At 32.3% G+C, this 7,216-nt stretch overlaps 1 protein-coding gene across 1 annotated transcript in view; it reads right to left on the minus strand.

The window, feature by feature from the left end:
* Positions 1 to 7,216, minus strand: part of LOC110112771 (alpha-terpineol synthase, chloroplastic-like) — a 31,467-nt gene that overhangs the window by 1,646 nt on the left and 22,605 nt on the right. The gene's annotated exons all lie outside the window — the stretch shown is intronic.

The raw sequence follows: 7,216 nt of genomic DNA on the forward strand, positions 1-7,216 counted from the left end.
CGGCCTGGGGTCGGACCGGCGAGCGCAGGCGGTTAGAGGTGGGTCAGTGCGGGCGGCCTTTGCGAACTGAAGTCGAACAGCGACAATGAAGCCGAAGGAGAGCGCATGCAATCTCTTCGCTTCCTGTGAAGAAACAAAGCCGAGCAACAACTACCTAAAGAGAAGATGAAAGGTGAACCCTAGACGCCTCTGTCAAGCAACGAAGTCGAACGACGATGTCGGAGTCGAAGGAGCGAGGCAAACAAGCGTGTGTCCGTTCTTTCCGAACTCTTTCATTCCTTTTATTGGTTTCTTTTATCGAATGGTAGTTACCGAAAAGAAAGAGTGTGTCGTTCGGCGAGGTGGGGCCAACAGACGCTGGTATGTCAGTTGTTTCCAAATTTTCATCTGTTTCATTTCATTCATTTTTTTTTAAGTCAACAGGGTAGATTGTGTTAAGCAATGCAAATTTAAAAGGTTATGTCTACAGTTTGGCAAGTTGGTTTGAAATGCAATAGTTCAATATCATATATTTTCTCCTATTTTAAGGTATTTAATGAACTTCATATAGCTTTGTGTTGTGATGAGGTTCCTTTCTTGTTGTTTTTGGGTAAAGATCTTTACATTAAATTTTATGGATTTGGTCACTAACGAAGAGTGTTTGGAGTCTTTTAAGCATGATAGTGTCTCTTTATACACTACAGGAAAAACGTCATTTTTCGGCGAACATTTTCGCAGGAAAATTGGCCAAAATCCGTCGAAAATTAGCATTTCCGGCGGAAATATTTTCGCCGGTTTAATGCGCTTCTAAAAAGGCCTTCCGACGCATAATAATTCGCCAGAAAGTTTTCCGGCGGATTTTTCGCAAGAAAAAAATTTTCGACGGACTTTTTTTGCATCGGAAGTTCAATAAAAAATTTTAAAAAAATTAATCACAAATTCTAAGCCCCGACCTACCAGGGGCTCGAATTTACGCTCAACCCAAGCTGCTAAGCCGGCCCGCACAGTGGTCAGCGAGCCCGGCAGCGCCCACGTGGACAATCCAGCCCGCCCAACAGGCCCGCGTGGTCTCCTGCCTTCTGCCGGGTTCGAACCCCGCCCCCCTCGAAGACTCCTGCATCCGCCATCTACCAATTAGCCATCATTTAAAAACTGTAACAAGAAGATAATTTATTTTATTTAACATATAACTGTAACTACAACATATTAAAAGTAATAATTATTTTTAAAGTAAATTTTTTTTAAAGATAAGAGAAATATAATTTAATTTAACAATAAATAATTAAGTTAATTTCATTTAACAATAATTATTAAATTATTTAACTTATTTAATAAAATAAATATAATTATAAATTGTAATTATAATTTTAAAAGCTTTAATTTAAATTCATTTTAATTTTTGTTATTTAAATAATAAAGATAAATTTAAATTATTTATTTATAATTTAAGTTATTAAATTAAATAAATTTAAAGTTATTTTTTTAAAATTAAAATATTTAATTGGAAATAATTTTATTGACAATAAGTTATTAAATTTAAAACTTATTTTTTTAATTTTCTCGGAAAGCTGCCGAAAATTTCTATCGGAAATTTCTCTTTCGAAAAAAAAATCCGTCGGAAACACAGTCAAAAAAATAATGTCGAAAATTCAGTTTGAAAATTTTTTCACTGGAACTGGAAATTCGCTAGAAAATCCGTCGGAATATGTGACGAATTTAATTCCGCCTGAAATTTCGCCGGAAATGAGCTGTTTTCCTGTAGTGATATTTAATGCAAATGGTTGAAGTAAGTTTCAAGCATTTTCTCATAAAGTGGAGCCATGTTTTCATCTATATTTGCGTGGGATATTGTAGTTGTATGTTCACCATTGTTAATTAATGTCATTTGAAGTGTTTTGGATAGTCTCACGAGTTTCTTTATGATTAGAGAGCTTTAGGAAATAGTTCTTTTTGTTTTTGTTGAGAGGTTTCATGATTTACCTTGCATTGCAAACTTGAGGACTAGCTTTTGGTTGGAAAATGTCTTGACTTGCTTATGTTGAGATGATTTATCATTGGCTTTATATTTGTTTTGTATTAAAGTGCTTTATGCTATGAGTTTCATGAATGCTTTACAATGAGAGGTTTTATAAAACTTTCTTGTTGGAAGGCTTTATGGTCCTACCCCACACCAAATAAAAAGAGCACTTGATTATTTTCTTTGTGTCAAAAGATGTTTTGGTAGATTGCTTATTAAAGCTTTTATGTATTGTTTCATTTGGAGGTTTCTTAAGTAAATTTTGGAATTTGGAGCTTTGTGGTGAGTTTTGTGTAGCAAGTTCTCTTTGATGTCTTTTGGGAACGAATGATCTTTCTTAATTGAATTTGCTTTCTTTTACTAATGTTTGCTTCTCAAAGTGAGGTTTTGGATAGATGTAGAATGAAGGTTTATTTTGAGTTTTGGTTTTGAGAACTTATTCCCATTTGTCACTTTGAGCTTTAGTTAGATAATAGCTTAGTTAGTCGTGTTAAATGTATTAAGTGCTTTGATTGGAATGTGGGGACATCAAAAGGCATTAAAAACACCTTCTCCCCTATTCGTATCACATTGAATTGGGGAGAAGATTATTTTAGAGGCACACTTGCCTCAAAGAAGTATGTCCAACAATAACAATGCTTACATTCCTTTTACTTTTGATTTTCATTTTTTTTCTTTCTATTGCATTTAGTCGTCTCTTACTTTGCTTTTAGTCTTTCTTCAGCTCCTTTATTTATGATATAAGTTTTAATATTTGCAAAATGAGGAAAATCTAAAAGATAAATGGCTCAACCGGTATACAAAAAGGTACGTTCTTATTTTTTATTGCATTTTCATTTCTTTGTATTATTATTTTCTTATCATGTAGAAGTTGCTTTAATACTCATCTTTTATGTGTCTTGCGAGGTGATCTTTGGAGAGCAAAGGAGAAGGAGCACTTGGGCACTTAATGAAGGAGCATGGACAGTCGGATCCGAGCATCAGTCGCCCCCATTCAGTCTAGTGGGGGCGCTACGGGCGGAACCACCAGGTCATAGCCCCCGGTGCTGTAAGTTTCCTTAAACTTGGAAAACCTTTAGAGTCCCCAATTGTTGTACGCTCCCTAACCTTTAGCACTCTATAGAAACTTTATTTTATAATTAGGATTGATTTTTTTTATTTTAGATCTCCAAATCCCTTCACATGTACGAAAGTTCAAAGGATTAGAAAAAAATTCTATTTAGTCCCACAACTTTAGTGACACATAAGGACAAAAATTAAGGACTGAGTCTTAAATAACATAGACTTAGGATGCATGCTCCTTATAGGATAGAGACATCAAAACAAAAATCTAGCGACACATTTTTCTATGTTTAATTTTCCTTAATCCATTAATAATCAACTAATCAATCATAATCTAACTTCTAAAATGTATTAAAAATACTTAACTCTTTATTAAATTATAATTAATATATATAATCATTAAATTATAAACTTAAAACATAAATCCAAATAAAACTTAACTAATTTAATAATCAACTCTTAACTAATTTAAAGTTTAAAAGAGGTAGACTAAAATTAGGAGATCAAACATAAAACCAAAATTCATTAGGATAAAAGACTCCTAAAGGTCAAACCTTAGATTAATCTTTAAAATCAATTAACAAACTTGATTAATAAACTGCTTTATTCACTTTTCTTTTTCTAATTTATAACCAACTAAAAATAATTCAACAAAATTGGTTGCCAATGGGTAACCCAGATCTATGAGGCTATTAAGTTAGCCCCAAGGAGGGTGAAATAAACCTCACGGCCTTGGTATGAAACAAAGGTGATAATCAATCAAATACTAAAATAGAAATCTTTAAAATCAATCATAAAATATTAATATTTAAACTTCAACTAAAATCTCGTTTGCCCTTTAACAAATCAAATGCAAGCAACTATAATTAAATCAACTTATATAGGACATACCAAAAACTATATGACCTAATACATACATATAGACTTATTTGCTAGGACACGACTTCTAGTTGTAGGTTAGGCCGTGTTTTTTTTTCTTTCTGTCTCTATGATGTGGCGCTTTGCATGTGACCCGTGTGCTATTTATTTTGCTACTTTTTTAGTTTTCTGTGATGATTTCTAGCTTTTTCTTTATGCACTTTGTTGTGAGCGATACAATATTTATAGGTTAGGAATGCTCTTTATGCTGAAGATGTTTTCTTGCAGATGGTTGTACTCACACAGTGCTAAAGGGGGCTAAAATTAATAATAAAAAATATATAATTGCTTCAAGTGCTTCAGCTGCTTAGACCCCAAATAATTAGAGCATGGTCAAGTGTGATTGATTGGAGCAATTTTATTTCATATATATAATTGCTTGAACAATTTTGATTATAACTACTTAGGATAACCCTGTATGAGAGTCTAGATTTTTATTTTTATGATGTAATATATTTGATGGTTAGTGTTGTGAAAATTTAAAACACAGCATTTTAAATGTAGAGAGGCCCAAAAGGAAAAGGAAATCTCTTATAGAAAATTTTCTTTTTCATTTGGATATCCTTTTGGAGGACACCCTACAAGAACTTGAAGGAAGGAAGACATGATCCATAGACGAATCAAGGAAGCAAGGAACAAGATTAAAGATTAAAAAATGCCTTATTTTAAAATTTGCTTCATTCCTTAGGAGTAGAACCTGGGTTGTTGTCAGTGGAGCCCGGCCACCACTACTTTTTTATACTCTAATTTGTATATTGTATGGAACTTGCCATGGACTCTGGACACTCTTTTCCATGGTTTTTATTGTGATTGTTGTATTTATTTTATTTGCGTAGTATAACTAACATGCTTTTTATAGGTTTCTTTCTTACATACGCATGTGCCTGACTCGCTAAGCTCTTTTAGGAATAAAATTCTTCTACTCATAATTGATAATAAAATTTTAAGAATTAACTCACATAGAAACATAACGATCTAGGGAATAGCCAGAATTGTCCGGGGTCTCGCATGCATCTTAAATTTATTCACTCCTCCTTGCTTAGACACTTCCCCTCCTGCGGGTAGAGTCCAAAAAATATGGCCTATGAGAATTAAGTTCCGGACCGGGGGAAGCTTAGTCTTTCTAAAAAATTATTTCTATAAGCCTTTTTAAAATTTCATATATTTCTGATTTGGATACTTTAATCAGCATACATTGTATTAGTAACTAATTAAAATTAAAACTTAAATGCATTAGTTTTAGAAGTATTATACCATTCATAAATGTGGGGTCACTTAGGAACTTCTCTAGATGTCGATTTCAAATTCCAAAAGTCTAACCACTCACCTATCTTTCATTTGGACCGAATATCATTAATTTTATACGATTAGGTGGTTTTAGCTTGCTCCCTTTTCAGGCAAGAGTATAAGTCCAGACTGCATTAGTTAGGACGTGGGTGCTAGTATCGTATGTACGATATTACATCTTTTATAGAGTTAGGATCCAAGGCTAGTGGTATGAGTGTACCACTGTACATCTTATCGGTGGGTAAGCTTTCTTCCTTTCGAAAGATATAAATCCTACCCATCCGCGTCATATAGATGACACCACCTCCCTCTTTCTCTCACATATGCTTGAATGCAATTATCCCTTCTTTTTCTCCAGTTTCCTTTTCTCCAGACTGACCGAATGTTGATATTGAACCATGTATGATGATTAAACCAAATTGGGTCTCTCTTCCCCTTTGATTAGAAAAGCCTAAAAATTCTCCTTCACACTAAACCCATTTGATAAGATAATTTAACATCCTTAATCAAGAGTTTTCTTAGACCGAGGTCTAAAATATAATTAACTACGGGGGCTTACACCCGTAGGAAACCAATCCCCACATCAAATAAATCCTATTCGAGCTAATGTATTGAATAGGGGAAATCTCATGATATTTTATATTATACATATTATTATCCATCGAAGTGCATAGGCGTAAGCCGCTATCTTTCATGGCTAATCATATGTATGACTCTATTTGTACTTCCATCGGCCTGCTTGTGTTGAGCGTAAAGGCCTACGATCATTTTGTCCTATGGGATTGTGCGGACGTACCATTTGCATTTGAATCCCATATGCAGAATCCTTTCGGAGACCCACACTTAAAAATTAAGAGATAATGGGAGATCAATTTGATCATTCTCTTAATAAGAGGGGAGACTAGATAATCAAGAAAATATGCACTAAATTTTAGTCGATATAGGACGTTTCTCAATGGATGGCATTAGGCAATGGTGATTGATTTAGAAGCTCTCCTGATGGGAGGGGAGATCAGGAGACCAATAACATAGGTTATGTAGTGCATAATTGGCCTATTACAATATCTATGAAAAAGAATAAAGAATAAAGTAATGTTTTTATGTGTTGTAACATTAAAATATGTTGTAGTATTGTTGTATGATTATAAGTTGTTTAGTTATGTTGTAATACATGCCATGAAGGTGTGCAAGTGTAGATCTTGAAGGTTTCATAAATCAATTTGGATTTTGGTTTTAATTTGGACTTTTTTTTTTAAATTTGGTTATTGGTTTAATTTTTCTTTTGCGAAATTAACCAAACCAAAAACTCAATTAAACTAATACTTTGAAATTCTAAATCATTAAAGTTCATGCAATAAATTGATAAGCGGTATAAATATCAACATTTTCAATACGTATTTAAATTGGTAATTTAATTTGGTTATTAGTTAACAAATTCATTAACTAACTTATCCAACAAAAACTAAATGCACACCCTTTGATGCTACCCTAGGCCACTAAGTGGAAGCTATTGTAACTATTTTCAGTGGAGAAAGTTGTTGGTTGTTAATGAATAAAGTGTAAATTAGGATAGAAGGATTTTGTTCTAGAAGATGCATAAAATGTCCATTTTATAGGTAGAAATAAGGTTCTTATAAATAATGTTCTTATTTAAGCATAATTTACATAAATAAATTATATAAAAATTTTATATTATAAAACTATATTTATAATGTCATACAATATTATTTTTTAAGATTTTTATTTTTCTATCATTTAATTTCACATTTAGAAAAAGTTTTAGAACTTTAAAAATTATAAATAATTATTTTTATTTAAATAATTATAAATATATAATTAATAATAAATTTAAGAAGCTTAGCAATTATTATGATTATTTTTTATTTGAATATTTTAAAAAACAATTTCCAACAATATCTAATTCAAAAAAGTCACATACACACATTGTTGAAT

Source organism: Dendrobium catenatum, unplaced genomic scaffold, assembly GCF_001605985.2.
Source record: "Dendrobium catenatum unplaced genomic scaffold, ASM160598v2 fragScaff_scaffold_801, whole genome shotgun sequence".
Lineage (NCBI taxonomy): Eukaryota > Viridiplantae > Streptophyta > Magnoliopsida > Asparagales > Orchidaceae > Dendrobium > Dendrobium catenatum.